The following is a 19,818-nucleotide window of genomic DNA, read 5'->3' as shown; positions in this document are numbered from 1 at the left end:
TGTAGTTCTTCAGTTTAGAGGTAGACCCACCAGCTTCCATTAAACATCCATTGTACAATTGTACAATTAAGAAATGGTGGAAGATTAATGGGTTAATTGTAAGATTCAAAATGTAATCAACCAGGGAGATTTTTCAATGGAAATACACAGTTTCATGGGAATTGATTTTCACTCATTTTTCTTTTGAATACAGTACAGTTGAATAGTGCCATTCACACCTCTCATAACATATACTCTCTTGAATAGATCCAAATAGCCATTTGCCATTTAGCAAATGTTTTCCCTGATCCCGTGCTTTGCTTTTGTTACATTTAAAGTACACTCCACACTTGCTGCAAGAAGTGTGACTGCGATTCAAACTCAGCCCTCTTGGCTCGTTCACGAGGGAAGCTTTGCCATAAAAGATGAATTGCAAAGTAATAGCTGAGGGGAGCCAAAACAATCAATGCAGTTACCCTTTGGTACATTTTTGGGCTAATGATATTTAAATCAATATGAGTGAAAAAGAAAAATAAATGTCAAACCAAATACCAAAGAATGAATAGCCTACTGCAAGGTTACTAGACTCATAAACAGTTCCTTGTTCTCTAAGATTGCTCTGAGAACCACGTCAGTACACCAGTCTCGTGGTAATTAAAAAATCTAAAAAGCCAATACTTATTTTATCAAGGGCACTAATGCAAATTCAACTTGGTCTATGAACAAATTAACACAAAGTTCTGATTCTGCACAAACTGGGGCAGTTAGCAATTATTCTTAGTATTTCTATAACGAACATTCTTCTAAAAAACTCAAAATGCTAGAGAATCATAAAACTTAGAAGGAATCCAAGAAACTATTGATTCCTTTGTTTTACAAATTCGGAAGCTGTGGCCCACAAAAGTGACTTGTTCATGGTCACACTGCTAGCCTGTGCCTCTTGAGTAGCCCGGCGATCTTTAGTAGTGTATCCTGATGTTCTCGTCTTAGGTATCACCCCAATTCTTTCCTCTCCATTCTACCGTAAAGCAGCTCCTCCTCAAAAATGACTGTGAAGTTTGAAGAACAAAAACGTCTTACATTTTCTATATTATAAGTAAGTAAATGTTGACTAGAAATCCCCTTGTTTTTTTTCGAGACAGGGTCTCACTCTGTCACCCAGGCTGGAGTGCAGTGGCTCAGTCACGGCTGCCTGCACCCTCAGCATCCTGGGCTCCGGTCATCCCCCTGCTCCAGCCTCCTGAGTAGCTGGGACTACAGGCACCTGCCACTATGTCCAGCTACACTTTTGTATTTTTTTTTTTTTTTGTAGAGATGGCGTTTCCTGAGGTTGCCCAGTCTGTTCTTGAACTTCTGAGTTCAAGTGATCCTCCCACTTTGGCGTCCCAAAGTGCTAGAATTACAGGTGGGAGCCACTGCACCCAGCCTCCTCTTGGCTTTATCCTATAAAGCCTATATAGAACCAAACAGGGTATATGATCAGGCCTTTCATTGAGGCCAGACTGGAGCAGTAGCAGCTCGATAAGGTCCCAACAGGTACTAAATGAAAAAGAGACAGTCTAACATTAGTGGCCTCAGAATGCAGAGACACCTATAGCCTAGACAAGAATAAAACGAACCAAGAAAAAACACAACTGGAATTCCTTTAAATAAGAAAGCCAGACCCATATCAGAAGCCAGACAATAGAGATGGAAGAAATGGAATTCCAAAGACAGACAAATGGAGAAAGACACAAATAAAATGGGGAGGGGGTGACCTCAAAGATGACTGACTAGGGTCACAAGGCTGGGGGTTGCAGGTAGACACAGGATTGCAAGCAAGTTGGATAAATGGGGTGGGCCAGCTGGTGTACCTTCTAACCCCAGGGCAATGTAGGGCCTACTGGAAAAAATCTTGGTCACAAAGTCAAGTCCCAACTGTAACCATGATTTGCCTCATTCATTCATTCATTCACTCACTCACTCACTCCTCTAATATTTATGAACACCGACTGTGCAGCAGGCACTGTACTGGAAGATAAGCCATGGAATGAGATAGATGTAGCTCCTGGCTGGGCTCAGGGGCTCATGCCTGTAATCCCAGCACTTTGGGAGGCCAAGGCAGGTGGATCACTGAAATCAGGAGTTCTCGACAGCCTGGCCAACATGGTGAAACCCCGTCTCCACTAAAAATACAAAAATTAGCCAGGCGTGGTGGTGCACAGCTGTAATCCCAGCTACTCAGGAGGATGAGGCAGGAGAATCACTTGAACCAGGGAGGCGGGGGTTGCAGTGAGCTGAGATCCCGCCATTGCACTCTGCACTTTAGTCTGGGTGACAGTGACACTCCATCTGAAAAAAAAAAAAAAAAAAAAAAAAAAAAGAAAAGAAAGAAAAATGTAGCTCCTGTTTTCACAGGACTTACAGTCTATTAGGGAGACAGACATCAAACAAGTCATTATACACATCTTTCTTTACCTTTGTAGCCAAAGTTAAGAAGGGAAAGCATAGCATACAATGAGAACTCCAAAAAGAATTCTAACTAGCATCTAACTTAGGTTGGAGACAAAGGAGGAACAGTGATACTGGTTATTAAAATGGAAACAAATATCAAATGGAAGGTGATTAACTTGCATTTAACATCCATAGATATACAAACTGTTATTAATTAGCAGCAGACAAAAATGTGCCCCCGAACTGATCATCTCTCTAGAAATCCAGTGATGGAAGTGAGAAAAACGGATTCCACTGGGGAAGCCAGGAACACAGGAGAACAAGAGACCCCACGGTGCTGGACAATGAGCAAAGACAAGGTTCTGTCTCGCTTTCACTTACTCTGAAGCTGAGACCACGTCCTAGAATAAAATAGGTCGCTGAACACTAGAAAGGCTGCAGTGCAGCATGAAGCAGTGTCTGTCTGACCTCAGCACCGTGTTCTGATTCCTGATTTGTGTTTGGTTCCTATTTTACTGAGGACCACTGTGTGCCCTACTTTTTTAATACTCAGCCCCAGGGACCCAGTCTCTCTGTACCTCTCGCAGACTTCCAGGTATTTCTCCCCTATGTGCTGGGATGTTTGCTGGTAAATATCTGGACTGAACAAAGTCTGGGATCTTACTCATAAGAAACACACAGACTGATGCTGTGGTTTTTTACTTATCTTTGGACTTGTGCGCCCATGGTCAAATCTAACAGCTTAGCAGAATTCGCAAGGATGCCTGCACTTGTTGGGTCAGAGGCAAGAACAGCAGGCCCTACACTAAACTAGATTCCTTAGAATCTATGACTCAGGGCCAGGCACAGTGGCTCACGCCTGTAATCCCAGCACTTTGATCACGAGGCAGGTGGATTACGTGAGGTCAGGAGTTTGAGACCAGCCTGGCCAACATGGTGAAATCCCATCTCTACTAAAAAAATACAAAAAAAAAAAAAAAAAAAGTTGGGCGTGGTGGCATGCACCTGTAATCCCAGCTACTCAGGAGGCTGAGCCAGGAGAATCGCTTGAACCTGGGAGGCGGAGGTTGCAGTGAGCCGAGATCGTGCCACTGCACTCCAGCATGGGCGACAGTGTGAGAATCTGTCTTAAAAAAAAAAAAAAAAGAATCTATGACTCTGTGTGCCTTGGGACACTCTCACCAAGCCCTGACCCTAGACCAAGGTATTGGTGTAGTCTCAGCTACTAGCTAATGTTGCAACATCAGAACTTGATGTATGTGGAGCCAACTCTGTGGCACCAAAACCTCCCAAAATATTCCCTGACTCTGAGATACCCATGCATGAAAGGGAAGGCTGGAGGCTGGTGTCGAAAAACAACTGTGGAATTTCATTTGACAGTAAACACTGCAAAAGGTGTATATGTCACATGGTTGCCCAATGCCTTGAGTCAAATAGAGAATGGAGAGGTTATAACCCCACACTGTCTGATGTGATAGCGATCCCCACACTATCAGATGAGATCTGGAGTACTGCATGTCATTCTGAGCACAGCATTTTAAAAAGGATTTAGACAAACTAAAAAGAGTAACCAGATGAGTGATAGGACTGGAGATCATTCCTGTGAAAGCTGACGCTGAAGGAAATAGGAAGACTGACAGCTGCTTCCCAATGTGAAAAGGGCTACGGCTGGGCCATTAGACTCGCTCTAAATTGTCACAAGGGCCAACAATAAGCAAAAGGGAGATAGATTTTTTTAAATTAGTATAAGTGGGCTTTTTCTAATAGTCTGATTCTAGTGGACTTGTGCAGAGACCACAGGCCATGGCAGGTGTTTGAGATGGGGAAGATGGTATTGAAATCAAGCCAGAGTTAGCAGCTATGAGTACAACTGGGGCTTGGGTGGTGATTCTGAAAAAGAAAAAGACTAGTCCTCATTTTTCTCAAGCTAGATATTGTCAAGGTTCCTGGGCCCCTTCCCTCCAGTCTACCCAAAGAGGCATATACTCTTAGCTCCTGCTCAGTTGAAGCCTTGGCTGAAAGTAGAAGTAAGTGGTCATTTAGAGGGACCCTCTGACCCACCATTGGCAGAGTCAAGACTTAGTGTGGGTTTGCAGGTAACTGTGAATATGCAGATTTTGTCCTGATGATACTGATAGCAATGATGCTACTATTTGTGAAGGGCCTACTGTGCACCAGGTACCTTGCTAAATATAGTACGTATAATAGCTCATGATATCCTTATACCTATCCTATGGAATAGCTACTATAGTCTCCATTTTCCACTGGAGGAAGCAGAAATTTAGAGAACTTAAGTTTCCTGCAAGGCCACTGAGCTGCTGCACGGGGGTCGCCTGAGCCTGAGCTCTCAGCATGGTGGCTCTCAGCGCATCTCCGTTGCGGAGCCTATCCACCTCTCCTCGCTGAAGTGCTTCCCAGGCCGGCTCCACCCTGTTCTTGGACTCCCAACCCCCAAGAAGGTACTGTGGCATGGTAGAAAGAACCTGAGAATCAGAATCGGACAGGCCTGGGTTTAAACTCAACTCACCACTTCCAGCTGTGTGATCTTGGGCAAATCACATGGTCTCTTTAGCCCTCCATTTCTTCATCTAGAAAATACCTACTTCTTTTCTATAGCAGATTCACATATTGTTTTCCCCGGGGAAAGTTCTGAAGTAACCAAGTAAGCAAAAAACAAAGATAGGTAAGCGTGTCCTTAATAAATCCATTTGAGGGGTGCACTTGGAGCCCCTATATATGTCAGGTAACTTTCTCCACTGGGGTGGCAGATGTGATCGAGGCAGGCAAGGTCCCTGCTCTTATAGAGGTTGACATCTGGTGCAGGGTGCCAGTCAGCACACATCAATGGGTATTAAGCACTATTCGAAGACCTATGTGGTAATAGGAAATGACAAGGAAAGTCTTCTCCCAGGAGGTGACATTTCAGCCGAGATCTGAGTGACAAGAAGGAGCCTCAGGCAAAGATGGAAGGAAAGAGCATCCAGGCAGAGGGAAGAGCTAGGATAAGCTCCTGCGGAGAGAATAAGCCAGGACAAAGCAGCCCCAGGGAGACTGGCCCAGGATGGGGCCCAGCAGGCAGGGAATTATAGATGCTTTGGGGTTTGTTTTCCAAGTATGTTGAGAGAGTTCTGGGCAAGGACACTTCATGATCTGAATTCCCTTTTTGAGTTCTCTCGTTCTCTTTTCATGTTCTATGGGGAGCATAGATTGCAGGCTGGTAGTGGGGCAAGCAGGGAGGCCAGCTAGGAAGTTTTGCAGCAGTGCAGGCCGGAGATGCTGGCAGCTTGGATTTGTGGTGGGGTTGAGGTTGGGAAGTTGCAGCAGATTCAGTTCATGCTTTGTAAGGGGAGTTGACAGGGACAGCCGGTGGGTTGGACACAGGTTGTGGGGAAAAGAAGAATCAATAATAACTGAAGGATAACCATTATTTGCAACTAGTTCAACATAGCTAGTTTTGTTTTGTTTTCTCCAGTTCTGGTAATGTTTCTTTAGTCGAACATCAAAATGAAATAGCGGTCTTCCATTTGACGGCTGTATTGCGTAGGGAAAAATGTGTATCTCTAAACACTGGACTCATTCGCAGCCTGGAAAGATACTCATATGATCAGAGGCATGCAGAACATAAGGCCAGTGAGTTCATGCTTCCCTTGGGGGGAATACACTCATTTGGTGGGATAGTAGGGACAGTAGATAAATTTAAGACTATTCTCGTCTTTTTCTTCCATATTGAATTCAGATCAGTTAAGTGTGTCCATACAGTGACTTCACAATAATAGGACCATACGTTATGTTAGATCATCTTTGCATTAGAATTTCTATAACTATCCGAGAAGATGTGCTGTCTGTTCATCTCATATGTGCAGTGGGGATAACACCTTCATCCTAGTGTGTTTCTTAGGAGATGACATAAGGGTTCACACAGTGCTGGCCTCTTGGGAAAATCCAGCAAAATGTGGGTTCCTGCCCCCTCACCAAAGAACCTGCGAGTAGTTTCTTTGTTCACTCAATGACCATTTTTTGGGCAGCTACTATGTGCCAGATGCTATTCTGGGTGCTAGACGGGTGTCAGTGAATCACGTAGAGTTCCTGCTCTATGGGGTTGACCCCTTCCTCCATCTTCACAGCCAGTGTGACATCTCTCTCTCTTCTACAACCCTTGTTCCTGTAGTCACTCTGATCTCCAATCCACCTCTCCCTTTCATTTAAACATTTTTTGAATTTTTAAACTTTATTTATTTATTTTTGAGATGGAGTCTCCCTCTGTCACTCAGGCTGGAGTGCAGTGGTGCAATCGCAGCTCACTGCCACCTGCTCCTTCCGGGTACAAGCGATTCTCCTGCCTCAGCCTCCCAAGTAGCTGGGATTACAGACATGCGCCATGATGCCCAGCTAATGTTTGTATTTTTAGTAGACATGGGGTTTCATCATGTTGGCCAGGCTGGTCACGAACTCCTGACCTCAAGTGATCCACCCACCTTGGCCTCCCAAAGTGCTGGGATTATAGGCATGAGCCACCACTCCTGGCCTAAATTTTTAATTTTTTGAGACGAGGTCTTGCTATGTTGCCCGGGCTGGAATGCAGTGGTGCAATCTCAGTTCACTGAAACCTCTGCCTGTAGGGTTCAAGAGATTCTCATGACTCAGCCTCCAGAGTAGCTGGGATTACAGGTGTGCACCACCATGCCTGGCTATCATTTAAAATTTTTTTAAAAAGTTTATTGAAACATAATAGATGTACATGTTTTCAGGAGGCGTTTGAGAATTTGCTACATTCTTATAATCAAAGGGTAATTGGGATATCCATCCCATAAATATGTGGCTTTTCTTTTTGCTAGGAAAGCCTAGCCATTTTGAAATGAACAATTGATTAATGTTAACCATAGTCGCCCTATTGATCTATCAGCCACCAGGTCTTATTTCTTCTAAGTGTATATTTATAGCCGTTAATCAACCTCTCTCCCTTTCTCCCTGCCACCCTTCTCAGCCCCTGGTAACCACCAGTTTACTCTCCATCTCCATAAGATCCACCTTTTCAGCTCTCATATATAATTGAGAACATGGGTTATTTGTCTTTCCGTGCCTGGCTTATTTCACTTAACATAATGACCTCCAGTTCCATTCAGGTTGCTGTGAATGACAGGCTTTCATTCTTTTCTATCTGCCCACCTCCTTCTTACAACCTCCTTTCTTATAATACTGGGCCCACCTGGGTAATCTGGATTCACCATCTCATTTCAAGATCCTTAATTTTATCACCTTTGCGAAGTCCCTTTGCCATTTGAGGTAGCATATTCATAGGTACAATGGATTAAGCTGTGGGCGTCTTTGGTGGGGCTGGGGTTGGGGGTGTTATTATGTCTACCCCAAGTGTTATCCATTCAAGGAAGATTTGTTAACAGAAGACCTAGTCAGGATTCACATATGCATCTGTCCATGCTAAACCAGTATCTAAAACCAACGTACTACAGTTTCCTGTAAGTGATCAAAGTGACAAACAGAGTGTTTAGTACTCTGGGACCCACCCATTGCCTGTCTATATTCCAGACCATAGGTCCTGGTTTGAGGTTGGAAACCTTAGTCTTTGGATCCAAGTTGCATTTTCATGTCAAGCTTATCAGGAGGTCCAGTTGTAACTTGCAATCTCAGTAGACCCTGAGGTCCTCACGGGGACACATGAGGTTCAACCCAGGACCTGGCAGGGTGAAGGTGTTCTTCGGTGGCCAGCAGGGCTCTTTGCAGAGTTTTACGCAGGAAACCGGAAGTTAAGCTTATGTCTTTGATCCTTTGGATCCTTAGAGCCTTGAAGACGACTTTGTATAGACAAAGCTAAAACCAGAATTGTGACCAAATTACAACCAGGAGTTGTGTGTGGCAGTTGAAATGCTGAATAGTCTTTTTTTTTTTTTTTTTTTTTTTTTCTGAGATGGGGTCTCACTCTCTCACCCAGGATGGAGTGCAGTGGTGCAATCTCAGCTCTGTACAAACTCTGCCTCCCGGGTTCACGCCACTCTCCTGCCTCAGCCTCCTGAGTAGCTGGGATTACAGGCTCCCGCCACCACGCCTGGCTAATGTTTTTTTTTTTTTTTGTATTTTTAGTAGACATGGGATTTCACCATGTTAGCCAGGATGGTCTTGATCTCCTGACCTTGTGATCCACCCACCTTGGCCTCCCATAGTGCTGGGATTACAGTCTCCCACCACCATGCCTGGCCGAAATGCTGAATAGTCTTAAATGTTAAATGTCTGAAGATGTTGAACAAAGATCAACCTGCTTTTCAGTTCCTAGGAAGCCTGGATTTTCTCTGCGTCTAGGCCAGCCTGTCAGCTCAACATTCCCAGGCCAAGGATTTGGAAAAATGGGGCCGCATGCCACGCTGGCATATTTTATGTGTGTGTGTATGTGAGTCGGCCTTATTTTTTTAGGAATGAAAAAAGTACTCCTCTGTACACTTTAGATAAGGATGACCCATAGTTTGTTACTCAGGGCAAAGTCTCTCCTCTTTTTCTTATATAATCAAATCAAATATAGTTTAATCCTGAAACTAGGCAAGAGGCAATTAGTTGAAAACTTCTTTGGCCAGCTGTCAACTTTGGGGTGAACTTACAAACAACAACAACAACAAGAAAAAAACAAAAAACAATATTCTAGTCTTTTATACAGCAGTCTCAAGTTACCTACTGAATTGCAGCTTTTCTAAGATTATAGCTTATTGATTCTTTGAAAAGATCTACTTCTTGTCCCTTATCCCAATGTAATCATTCACAGATTTTTAAACATTTATTAACCGACTCGTGTATGTTTATAATTGAGGTTGCAGAGCACAGTTCCTGGTTCTACTGGGTTTAGGAATTAGAAGAGGAGACCAAAGGGGTTTTGAGTTACAGAAGCATGGGCAATTGAAGTTGTGCTCTTTGATGTTTCTGCCACAAAGGGAAAACCTTGTGAGAGAGGACACTATCTCAGAGAGGAGACACTCCGACATTTGTTGGCTGAAAGAATAAGAGCATTGTCTGGGCCTCAGAAGGGAAGACACAAGCCCAGCTAGCTCTGCCGGGGATGAGTTTGCAGTACTGTGCTAGGAAGGAAAGAACAGCTCCTGGATAGAGTCCTGGATCTGGATGTGCCCCTGTGTGGTGTGTGACAGGGCACAGTCACACAGTATCCTCAGTACCTCAGCTTCCCACCTAAAGCTGAGGCTTAGAAAGAAAAGCCAATTGATCCATTCTCAAGCCCCTCCTGCGTTTTGATTCCCATTCCTCTACAGATCGCCAGACTCAGATAATGAGCAAGGCCTTTTTGCCCTTTAGCAGTGCTCATTGGTGGCCCCACAAGACTACCTGAGAACTCACTTTCATAAGCGCACCAGAAGCCACCACTGGGGGAAATGAGTCATTCTAATCTAGAAAATGCTATGATTGATTGAGTGCTACTGAGGAGAGAAGCCATTTCTGTAGTGTCTCCTGTCTCTGAAGAGGAGGAGGAAGTAAAAGTTGAAAAACAAGAGGAATGAAGTCAGCGGCGAGACCAGCCCGTGGCACTGATGAGCCAGCCTGAGGTGAAAAGATTAACCCCCCCAATCTAACCACATGTGCTCTCAATCCATCAGGACCCTTTCAGGTGGAACCCCTTAGAGCTGTAAGCCCTTGGAAGGGCCAGGAACTCTGTCTTCGGGAAACTGGGCTCTTAAGACACGTGTGTGCCGACGCTCCCGGCCAAATATAAAACCTCTTCCTTCTTTAATCCGGTATCTGAGGAGTTTTGTCTGCGGCTCGTCCTGCTACATTTCTTGGTTCCCTGACCGGGAAGCGAGGTGATTAACGGATGGTCGAGGCAGCCCCTTAGGCGGCTTAGACCTGCCCTGTGGAACATCCCTGCGGGGGACTCCGACCAGCTCCAGCGAAGCGGATCCTGAGAGCGCTCCTGGGTAGGCAATTGCCCTCGTGGAACACCTCGTCAGAGCAGTGTGGGGCAGGACCCCGCGGGGGATCAATGTGGTGGCTGAACACCAGGAAGGAACTGGCACTTTAAGTCTGGACGTCTGGAACTTGGTAAGACTGGTCTTTGGAACTTGCCCACTCCATTTGAGTGGTCGCGTGGCCTGATCACCCACAGTGTGCCTGTACCAGCACTTTGGTTCTTGTTTTTGACTTGACTTGAATTGCTTGATACTTTGGTTTTGGTTTGACCTGGCTTGGATTTTTCTGTATACTCCGATTTTAGTTTTGATTCTGCTCTGGTGTAAAATGAAAAAGGGTGTGTATGCCCTTTTTACCCGTTCTTTGTTATGTGGTGTGCGTGTGGTGGGAGCGTGGTGTTTTGTTTCGAGGAAACGTGGGTCAGACACAAAGTAAGCCCGCTCTGCAAGGAACTATGTTGAAAAATTTCAAGGAAGGATTTAGTGGAGACTATGGGGTTACTACGACACCAGGGAAACTTAGAGCTTTGTGGGAAATAGATTGGCCAACATTACAAGTGGGTTGGCCATCAGAAGGAAGCCTGGACAAGTCCCTTATTTCTAAGGTGTGGATCAAAGTAACTGGTAAAGGATACTTAGACTGGTTCCCACACATAGACATTTGGTTACAGCTGGTGCTAGACCCCCCACAGTGGCTAAGAGGCAGGCAGCAGCAGTGCCAGTAGCAAAGGGACAGATAGCTAAGGAAGGATCCGGCTCCCCCTGCCCAGGGAAATCAACTCCTGAAGTTCTGTTCGACCCAACATCAGAAGATCCATTGCAGGAGATGACACCAATGATCCCACTGGTGCCCTCCCCTTATCAGGGAAAGAGGCTCCCCACTCTTGACCCCACAGTGCTTGTGCCTCCACAAGACAAGCCTATCCCTAGGCCGCCCAGAGTAGATAAGAGAGGAGGGGAAGCCTCAGGAGAAACCCCTGCCTTGGCAGCTTGTTTACGACCCAAAACTTTGTGGCTCACATCTGTAATCCCAGCACTTTGGGAGGCCGAAGCAGGAAAATGGCTTGAGCCAGGGAGTTGAATACCAGAATGAGCAACATGGCAAAATGCCGTCTATCTAAAAAATACCAAACAATTTAGCTGGGCATTGTGGCCTGCACCTGTAGCCTCAGCTACTCCAGAGGCTGAGATGGGAGCCTCGGGAGGTCAAGGCTGCAGTGAGCCAAGATCGTACCACTGCACTCCATCCTGGGTGACAGAGGGAGACCCTGTCTCAAAATGTATGTATGTAAAATAAAAAACTGTAAGAAAGAAATATAACACTTTGATTCATGAAGGATTACAGGGCCTAATAGTTGCTCTGGTTTGCTTATGAATGAAGGTTCAGCAGCAATTTCTTCTCTTAGTTAAGCCTTTTCCTCTGCTAGTTATGGAAGTTAGACATTGAAGGAGTCTCCATTATTATCTAAGCCTAGGCGAGGAGAAAAACTAAAGCACGGTTTCCAAGTGGACAGTGCTAGTTAATGGAGAGCCAGGAAGAAAACCCAATTCATCCGTTCTCCAGCCCCTCCTGTATTCTGATCCCACTCACAATATTCACCCAACAAATGTGTTAGGCTTGGCTGTGGCCGAGCACTGTTCTGAGTGCTGAAGATAGAGCCCTGGACAGTCAGCCTGGCCCCTTCTTTCTCCCATCTTTGTAGAGAAGATAGAAAATAAATGCCCAAAACCACTCCGGGTGGCCACAGGTGCTATTAAGAAAGCAAATAATAGCAACGTGATGGAAAATGATGAGATGAGGTTGGTTCTTTAGGCTGAAGGACAGAGAAGGCTTGTGTGAGTAGAGGCTCAGCTGTGGTCACTGGTGGAGTCACAAGCTAAGTCAGAACTCACCTGAGGAATCATATCCAACACTGATGGGGATCCACTGGGTCATCTCTCACCTATGCTGGAGACAGAGGAGGGCGAGGAGTCATTACACAGCATGCAGAAAATATAAAAACAGGCTGGGGCTGGGCACAGTGGCTCACACCTGTAATCCTAGCACCTTGGGAGGCTGAGGCGGGTGGATCATTTGAGGTCAGGACTTTCAGACTAGACTGGCCAAAACTGTGAAACCCCACAATCCCACCTACTTGGGATCGTGTGAACCTGGGAGGCAGAGGTTGCAGTGAGCCAAGATTGTGCCACTGCACTACCTCCTGGGTGACAGCAAGACCCTGTTGGCAAAGAGAGGGAGGGGGAGGGGGGAGGAGGAGAGAGAGGAAGGAAGGAGCACGATGTCTGATTCTGCCTCCTAAAAGCATTGCTAAGTAATTAACCACAACTGAGATATACACAGACGGTAAGATCTCCTGAAACATCACTGTGAAGTATCTTGAAGCTTTTTACACTGATGGCATTTGAAAAATCCTGTATTCTGGCCGGGTGCGGTGGCTCACGCCTGTAATGCCAGCACTTTGGGAGGCCAAGGTGGGCAGATCACAAGGTCAGAAGATCGAGACCATCCTGGCTAACACAGTGAAACCACATCTCTACAAAAAGATATAAAAAAAATTAGCCGGGTGTGGTGGTGGGCACCTGTAGTCCCAGCTACTCGGGAGGCTGGAGCAGGAGAGGCGAGAGGCGGGAGGCAGAGCTTGCAGTGAGCCGAGATTGCGCCACTGCACTCCAGACTGGACGACAGAGCGAGACTCCATCTCAAAAAAACAGAAAAACAAACAAAAACCTTGCCTTCTAAAAATCCAATGCCTGACCTTTGCCACTATCTCCTTCAGTTTATGCCATTTCTCTCCTGAGGAAACAAACTTTAAAACATTGTTTTAAAGTGTAATAGGATGAATTATCAATCCATTAAAGAAAACACACTCTCTCTAATTAGCAACTTTTTACAGGAAAATTGCTCACTGCTGCAGGGCTAGATAAGTGTCAGCCCAAAGTTAGAGAAATTGCACGACCAACACATTCCAATTCAATTATTTTGTCCTCACTCAGCCAAGTAATTGATGTCTGATCTTGGTGCCTGGTGGGTGTTGATAGAATGGGACTGATCTCCCCCTGTACTGGACCAAGATCACAAGCAGCTTCTGGATTGTGACTCAAGGGACAAAAGAGTTAACAAGGCAGGTTCATGAGCAAACGTGTCCCCAGACCAATCCCCTTGAGCAAAGGGAGACAGGGCAGCCATCCGCATGGGATCAGAGCAATGACTGTCCTGGCCACCTGCCAGCCTTCTGGCCGGGAGTTGGTATCCCCAAGCAGCCTCTTTGACTTAGTAAAACTCTCCACTTCTAGATCCAGAATCCACAGAAGCAAGTTTGTGTTTGGCAGAAGGAAACCAGGTGGGGTTTCTCCCCTTCCTGTTAGAGATGCAGTTATGACAGGGACAGTGGTCACTGCTTAAAAAGCCTATCTTTAGATGATTGTTTCATTTCATGCTGTTTCATGACTTTGATAGCTAAATGGTGATTGAATGAAAGATGTTTAAATGCTGTTACTTCATATTCAAGAAGCATGGGGAAATGTATCCTTCAGATGCTCGTCTCCACGGGGAAGCGGGGAGAATTTCTGAACAGCCATCTGAAGGACTAGGGAGTGTAATCACAGCCCAGGGATGTCGCATTTCAGCACTAACTGAACAAAGAGCTAGATTATGCAGCTCATTAGCTCCACACATCCAAATAGATCCCAGTCGTCCAAATCTGCTTTCGTTCAAAATTGCTGTTTGTGTAACTTGAATAATACCATAAGACTTACTGATATAAACATCCTATTTGGTAGAAAAGCATTCATAGAAACAAAAGCCCAGTGCTGAGACTGATAAACATCAAAGAAACACCTTGCCATATTTGGATGCTCTCAGGGACCCTTGCTGGACAGCTGAAAACTGCTGGGCTGTGTCTCACTTTGATGGCCATTCAGCAGGCAGAACTAGACACCTAGGAGTGAGCAGGAGATGGCTTTCCCCCGAAGAACAGATAATACAATATATTGGTCAATAGGACACGTGCTATTAGGATTTAAAAACAACACGCACACACACTTGTGGGTGTTTTCAAGTTGAAAGGGATCTTTGATGACCATCTAGTTCAACCCAAGACCCACCTTGGGCCACATAGTTAGGGGCCGACCCAGAACATGAAACCAGGTTTTTCTGGACTGCTGAATCAGCTCTTTCTACTTCACTGAGCTGTCACTTAGGGAACAGATTTTAATCACCTGAGGTTTGTTGTTGTTGTTGTTTTTTAATCAACAGACGTATTCAACTTGCTTCACACTTGAGATAGGCATCTCTCAAGTACAAGATGGAAAAGTCACCATCTTTGAGAGCTCCACCCACCTCAGGCTCCAGGATGGAGTTACTGTTGATCCGTGATGGAGGGTGGGTGAGGGGGCAGGCAGGATTTTGAAAAATCTGAAAGACAACCTGGAAACGACTCTAGAATGTCCTAGTGATAACAAGAGTTCCAGGAAGCATTACGGGTTTGTGGCCCACAGACTTTAGTGCCTGAGTGATCAGGAGGAGACATTTTGATTGGGGACAGAATGGAGGAGAAACACTCCATCAGGGCAAATCCACAGAAAAGGGAAGTCTGGGAGTGTGTTTAGTTATGCCTAGTGTTCCATTATTAGAATGCTAAGCCTGTGGGAGGTGTTTATACCCTGCTCACAGTCATCACCAAGGTCTGATGTTTCACAGGTCTGCAGTTCAAAAAATTGCAACCTCCGTGGCCGGGCACGGTGGCTCACGCCTGTAATCCCAGCACTCTGGGAGGCCGAAGCGGGCGGATCACTAGGTCAGGAGATCGAGACCATCCTGGCTAACACGGTGAAACCCCGTCTCTACTAAAAATACAAAAAATTAGCCGGGCGTAATGGCGGGCGCCTGTAGTCCCAGCTACTCGGAGAGGCTGAGGCAGGAGAATGGCGTGAACCCAGGAGGCGGAGCTTGCAGTGAGCCGAGATTGTGCCACTGCACTCCAGCCTGGGCGACAGAGCGAGATTCCGTCTCAAAAAAAAAAAAAAAAAAAAAAAAAAAAAAAAAAAAAAAAAAAAATTGCAACCTCTGGCATAAATGGGTTGACTACATTGCAGACACCTACTGAGTATTGATTATATGGAATGCATTGTGTCTTTTCATGAAAAGGATGATAAAGGGAGGTGTGGGTGCGTAAGAGTGGGGATTGGAGAGTAGGGATTGTGCTTAGAATTAAAGTCACTTGTCTTGGAGTTCTATGTCAGGTGCCCTGGTAGAGTCAGAATGGGAATAGAGCAGAGTCAAGGTACCGGATCTCAGATGCAAAGAATAGACAGACCACCTTCCTTTTCATGTTCAATTATAAGTCATTAAGGACAAGGAACATGAGCATGTTGTCTACTTCTTAGAATTCCCCCCAACTTCTAGAAAAGTATACTGTATATACCAGATGCATAGTAAATATTTGTTGAGAAAGAAAAAAATCGGGTTAAAGAGTGATTCATTTATTTGGACTCTCTGGGGGATATTAGTCATGTCCCTCTATTCTTAAATATGTGTTGCTGGACATAATTTTACCTTTTTTGAGATGTAGCATTGATTATTTTACTGTGTACACTGTGCAACTTTGGGGTTTTTGACGTATGAGCTGTTTGCCCCTACAGATAGGGGATTTTTTTTACTCTGAGTTTTTTCTGTTTCCATTCTTACCTTGCCCATCACCCTGAGTGTGAAGCACAGATGCTCTAGGGGCCTGGAAACAACAGTGAACATAAGGAAAGAACAGTGATGTGTTTCTTTCCTTATGGGGCTTCCAGTCTAATCTGGAATGCAAACAAACCAAGTGAATCATTACCACCTGAGTCAGTTCTATGAAGAAAACTGCTAAGATGGAGATAATACTCAAGGATAATATTCGTCTCTACAAAAAATTTAATTAGCTGGGCATACTGGCACTTGCTTGTAATCCCAGCCACTCAGGAGGCTGAGATGGGAGGATGGCTTGAGCTTGGGAAGTCAAAGCTTCAGTGAGCCGTGATTGTGCCACTGCACTCCAGCCTGGGCAACAGAGGAAGACCCTGTCTCAAAAAATAAAAAATAAAAAAGGACTAAAGACTGCCAACAAATATCAGAAACAACCATTTGTTAAAAACTTTGCCATTGACTGGAAGCCTTACTGATAATATAAACAGTTGATTAACACATTTTGTATGTTGCTATATTATATACTATATTGTTACCGTAAAGTAAGCTAGAGAAAAGAAAATATTTAGGAAATCATAAGGAAGAGATGATGGATTTACTATTAAGTGGAAGTGGATTATCATAAAGGTCTTCATCCTCATTGTCTTTGCATGAGTAGGCTGCAGAGGAGGAAGAGGAGGGGTTGGTTCTGCTGTGCCAGGGGTGACAGCAGTGGAGGAGTTGGAGGAAGTGGAAGGGGAGGCAGGAGAGACAGGCACACTCGGTGTTGTAACTTACTGAAAAAATACTGTGGATGCAGCAGTTCAACCCCATGTTGTTCAAGGGTTAAGTGTAATTAATCAGGAATCCTGTCTCCTTTCATCTTGTGATGCTGGCCTCTGTCTACATTAGGTGAAGAGAGGACTGGAGGCTCATTTGAGATATTTTAAAAGGCCAATCCTGGAAGATGCTTACAATCACTTCTACCCCATCATATCAGTCAGAACCCAAACACACAGACTCCAACTAACTTCGAGGAAGACTAGGAAGTGATATCTCCCTGTGTGTCCAGGAAGAGGAAACCAGATTGCTAAAGATATAGCTGGTTTCCATCCTAGGAAGCTCTTCATTTAGTGGCCCAGAAAGATCAGCACATGCAAAAGTACCTTTATTATTAGGAGGACCAACTGTAAAAAATTGTTAGAGAGGCAGAAACAAAGATGGGAGCCCGCAGAGATGAGATCGATTAATTCTGATTAATCAATAGGGGATAGCGGACACAAGGAGGTTGCTAGAGGAACTGGGTTTGATCAGGGTGTTAATGCATTAATAGATATTTAAATGGTGGACATAACGGAGTGCAGTTAGACAAACGCACAGATGTCAGCAGTTCTTATCAGGCAGAAATAGTGAAGGACTTGGTAAGACTGGAGGAAACAGGAGTGGAGGACAAAGAGAGGTCAGATTCCCAACCAAGGGAATCTTGAGTGTTTTTAAAAATAGCTTGGATTTCGTCCTGCAGGCAATGTGACACCATGAAAGCTTTTTGAATAGGTAGTGACATCAGATTTAGGTTTTAAAAAGAGATTTTCTTTTCCATGCATTTTATTGTTGGCTGAGGTTGGTGGGAAGCTTAATGACTGATAATTAGGGATGTTGCTGTTTCATAACAGGCAAATCTTTTCTTCCAAGAATTTAAAACACTTTGCATGCATTGGAGAAACTCATTAATCTTCAAAGTCTTCAACAGTGGCACAGATGAATCCAATATTCCTATATGACCTACTTTACTGAACTGGAAAAACTGCATGCTGACAGCACAAATGATCTGTAAGAAGAGATGCAGGTTGTATGATATGTCAGCCTCGCAGAGAACTCTGTCCAGATACCACTGGGAGAACCAGAGCAACATGACAACTCCACAGTGTAGCCCAAAATACTGAAATTAGACTGCAGGCATGTGCAGAAACCCTTTGTGAATGTTGTCATTGGCACCTTTGAATTCTAACTTTAGCTTGTTACTGATCAGCTAATAACAGCCTGTATCTTAAACTATAACCAAAAGATAAATATCCATTTATTCATGGATTCTCAATCCTACTGCTGCTTTATAGTATCGAGAGTTAAATGCGTTTGTTACAGTACTTGTCTAAATACATGGAAATTTAGCTTAAGTCCTAACATAGATGAAGCTATTTTAGTTTCTCTGTGCCTCCTCAACTAAGGTCCCAAACCAATGCTTTTTTTCCCCACATCCCCAGTCCGGAGGACAGTAGAAAATACAGCAACATGAAAATCCAGATTTTATATGATCTTTCTTCAGAGAAGTTTAGCACACTTCACTTGGATAAAGTTACTTGGTTCTCCACCCAGTGGCCACTTCTTTCCTTCCTGCTTACAGTCAAGAGCCCTGATTTTGTCCAGATGTTCACTTTTTTCTAACCTGACTCAGGAGCAAACCCAAATTAGTCTAATCTAATCATGACCACCCTGTGCCCCTTGTCAGCAATGAGTTTGGGGTGATCTCATCCTGGCCACTGGGGCATGAGCAGTGGCCTGCTGGTGACCATCTTGGAAATGTTACCTTGATTTTGAAGAGCAGTAATGCAAACATCTATTCCTCTTTTTCCATTGGTTGTTATTGTGTCAGGATATGGTGCCTGGAAGCATAGTGGCCACCTTGCAGCCCTGGAGGGCCCATTGGAAGCAATGCTAGTAGCTTGAAGTTGACAGGGCAGGAAGACAGGAGGAGCCCAGGGCCCCGATGACATTGTGAAGTCACTAATGTAACCAGACCCAGAGTTGGGCTAGCCAGAACCTCATTTGCAGGATCAGACCCAGAGTTGGGCTACACCAGAACCTCATTTGCAGGAGATGATCCTTTCTTTTCCTCTCTCTTTTCCTCTCTCTTCTTTTTCTCTCTCTTTCTCTTTCTCTCTTTTTCTCTCTCTTTCTTTCTCTCTCTTTCTCTCTCTCTTTCTCTTTCTTTTTCTTTTTCTCTCTCTCTCTCTTTCTCTTTCTCTCTCTCTCTCTTTCTTTCTCTCTTTCTCTATTTCTCTCCCTCTCGCTGTCTTCTTTTATAAACTGTCCAATTGGGAGTTTTGTTACTTGAAACAGAAACGTCATAACCAACCACAATGGTAATTTTCACCATTTTTTTGCATCCCAATGAGAAAAGCAGATGGTGAAAGCAGAGTCCTTGCATTATAAAACTCTAGGATAGATCATCACTGGTGTCCCCCAGAGTTGCACAAAGCAGGTTCCAGAGAGCAGACAGTGAGCAGATGGCTTGCTGCAGGCCGCGGAGTGGATCAGCGCCAAAGCCCGAAAGAATCAAGCTGAGACAGTGTTTTCTCTAGAGGGCCAGCTAGAGTTTGGAGTCCGCCATACCAGGCTCGGGTTCTTTTTGGTTATGACTTTGACCGTTGAGCATCTTTAAGCTTTAGCTTTTCTCATCTGTAAAATATACACCTCGCGGGTTGTGAAAATATTAAATAATGCACGGTGAATTATCTAGCATAATGCTTACTGGTCCTTTCAGGAAAGGGCAGCTTTTATTTTATTTTATTTTGTTCATGTATTTTTGTTCATTTTTTGAGACAGGGTCTCACTTTGTCACCCAGGCTGGAGTGTAGTGGCGTGAACTGCAGCCTCAATCTCCCGGGCTGAATTGATTCTCCGGCCTCGGCCCCCGCAAGTAGGTGAGACTACAGGCACACACCACCAAAACCGGCTAATTTTTGTACTTTTTGGTAGAGATGGAGTTTTACCATCTTGCCCAGGCTGGTCTCCAACTCCTGAACTCTAGTGATCTGCCAGCCTCAGGCCTTC

At 44.7% G+C, this 19,818-nt stretch overlaps 1 long non-coding RNA gene across 1 annotated transcript; it reads right to left on the bottom strand.

Moving 5' to 3' along the window:
* Positions 1-927: 927 nt before the first annotated feature.
* LOC134731948 (uncharacterized) lies at positions 928-18,699 on the bottom strand. The gene is made up of 3 exons (XR_010114680.1): positions 18,572-18,699; positions 12,222-12,276; positions 928-1,028 (listed from the first exon to the last, which is right to left on the bottom strand). It is a non-coding gene; the product is annotated as an uncharacterized lncRNA (long non-coding RNA).
* Between the last annotated feature and the right edge of the window lie 1,119 nt (positions 18,700-19,818).

Source organism: Symphalangus syndactylus, chromosome 1, assembly GCF_028878055.3.
Source record: "Symphalangus syndactylus isolate Jambi chromosome 1, NHGRI_mSymSyn1-v2.1_pri, whole genome shotgun sequence".
In the NCBI taxonomy this organism is placed as follows: domain Eukaryota; kingdom Metazoa; phylum Chordata; class Mammalia; order Primates; family Hylobatidae; genus Symphalangus; species Symphalangus syndactylus.
Note: the sequence above shows the minus strand (reverse complement) of the source record. Positions and strands in the feature narration are given on the sequence as shown.